The sequence below is a fragment of the Tupaia chinensis genome, unplaced genomic scaffold, assembly GCF_000334495.1.
Source record: "Tupaia chinensis unplaced genomic scaffold, TupChi_1.0 Scaffold000569_1, whole genome shotgun sequence".
In the NCBI taxonomy this organism is placed as follows: Eukaryota; Metazoa; Chordata; class Mammalia; order Scandentia; family Tupaiidae; genus Tupaia; species Tupaia belangeri.
In genome coordinates this window covers 620,514-622,693 of record NW_006160083.1, presented here as the reverse complement: position 1 = coordinate 622,693, position 2,180 = coordinate 620,514, and the positions used below count along the sequence as shown (strand labels likewise).

The 2,180-nt window shown below is 44.6% G+C and overlaps 2 pseudogenes; both read left to right on the top strand.

The window, feature by feature from the left end:
* Positions 1-1,010: 1,010 nt before the first annotated feature.
* On the top strand, positions 1,011-1,271 carry LOC102502306 (cytochrome b-c1 complex subunit 6, mitochondrial pseudogene; annotated as a pseudogene).
* Positions 1,272-1,686: 415 nt separating this feature from the next.
* Positions 1,687-1,947, top strand: LOC102501883 (cytochrome b-c1 complex subunit 6, mitochondrial pseudogene; annotated as a pseudogene).
* The last annotated feature ends 233 nt before the right edge of the window (positions 1,948-2,180 follow it).

The following is a 2,180-nucleotide window of genomic DNA, read 5'->3' as shown; positions in this document are numbered from 1 at the left end:
AGCCACCCGGTCTAGGACACGAATCGCGGTCGACTACGTGGGAGTCCAGCGACATAGCCAGTACGCTAACTGCTGGTTCCCTGAGCTGAACATGTTTTAAGATACCCAAAGACTACACATGTATATTTGCAGAATGAAAAGTAAGAGTGAATTGAGGGCTATTCAACCTGAGGTTGCTGGCTGATCTGATTGTGTAGGTGCCCTCAGAGCCTATCCAGGTCTCTACTGAAGACTGGTAAACTCAGCTTGCCACTCCCCACTAGGCTGCAGCTCCAAATGCAGAGGCCATGGAATATGAAGGAACTGAGTGTTTTGTTTTGTTTTAAAAAATATGTTTAAGGGACCAGCAGTTAGCGTAATGGCTATGTCGCTGGACTCCCACATAGTTGACTGCGGTTCGCGTCCCAGACCCAGTGACTTAAAACTCACGCCGGGCACGTGTGCGTGCTTGCCCAAGATCCTAAGAGGAAAATGGAGAAGAAGGGATTGCAGTGTGGCCATCCCCCCTGGGGGGTGATTTCTCGCTTTCTGTCTCTCTGTCTCTCTCTGTCTGGCGAGCGCACATGCCCTATAGCAAGAACATCCCCCCCAAAAAAAATATATATGTTTAAAATGCTATAGTGTGCTTGTACTCAACAGAGAGACAGAAAGCAAGGAATCATCCACTGAGGAGATGGCCATGCCACAATCCCTTCTCCTCCATTCTCCTCTCAGGATTTTGGACACGCACACACACATGCTCAGTGTGAGTTTCAAGTTGCCAGGTCCGGAACTCGAACTGCGGTCAACCTCGTGCAAGTCCAGTGATATAAACATTTTGCCATCTGCTGGCCCCACCAAGTGGTCTTAGGCAAAATGAAAATAAAGAAACTAAACATCCGTTTAAAAAATAATCATAAAAGTGCTTACCCCCAAATATTGACCTGGCCATGACAATAATATCTTTCTCTATGAATTCAAATGGAGATTGATTTTTAAAATCCATTCACCTCTGAGAGCTGCAGCAGGACATGGGCCTGGGGGACCAGTGAAAGATGCTGACTGGATCTGGAGATCCCAAGGAAGAAGAAGAGGAGGAATTAGTGGATCCCCTAAAAACAAGGAGAAAGCAATAGGAGTGTAAGACCCAGGACCAGTTAGAGCTCTGTGATGAGCGTGTACCCTCCCAGTCACACGCAAATGAGGAGCTCTTTGGTTTTTTGCATGCAAGGGACCACTGAGTGGTCCACAAACTCAACAGCTTAAATAAATGTGCAGACTCATTCACCTAGCCTTCATCATCTGGGCATTGGGATATTTCCTTATGGTTCTAAACATGCCATTTGCATTTAATTTGTGTAATTATAAGTTCATCTGAACCTCATGAATTTTGCCTCCATTCTCCTCTCAGGATTTTGGACACGCACACACACATGCTCAGTGTGAGTTTCAAGTTGCCAGGTCCGGAACTCGAACTGCGGTCAACCTCGTGCAAGTCCAGTGATATAAACATTTTGCCATCTGCTGGCCCCACCAAGTGGTCTTAGGCAAAATGAAAATAAAGAAACTAAACATCCGTTTAAAAAATAATCATAAAAGTGCTTACCCCCAAATATTGACCTGGCCATGACAATAATATCTTTCTCTATGAATTCAAATGGAGATTGATTTTTAAAATCCATTCACCTCTGAGAGCTGCAGCAGGACATGGGCCTGGGGGACCAGTGAAAGATGCTGACTGGATCTGGAGATCCCAAGGAAGAAGAAGAGGAGGAATTAGTGGATCCCCTAAAAACAAGGAGAAAGCAATAGGAGTGTAAGACCCAGGACCAGTTAGAGCTCTGTGATGAGCGTGTACCCTCCCAGTCACACGCAAATGAGGAGCTCTTTGGTTTTTTGCATGCAAGGGACCACTGAGTGGTCCACAAACTCAACAGCTTAAATAAATGTGCAGACTCATTCACCTAGCCTTCATCATCTGGGCATTGGGATATTTCCTTATGGTTCTAAACATGCCATTTGCATTTAATTTGTGTAATTATAAGTTCATCTGAACCTCATGAATTTTGGCTTAGGCAAGTAGCTTCTATGTAATTACCAGTGATTCCATCTTAATAAAGTCCTGTAAGCTGAAAAAAAAAATCACCCCCATTTCGAGCTCTGTACCATAGAAATCAGCTTTTAATCAAGTGCATGTGTGG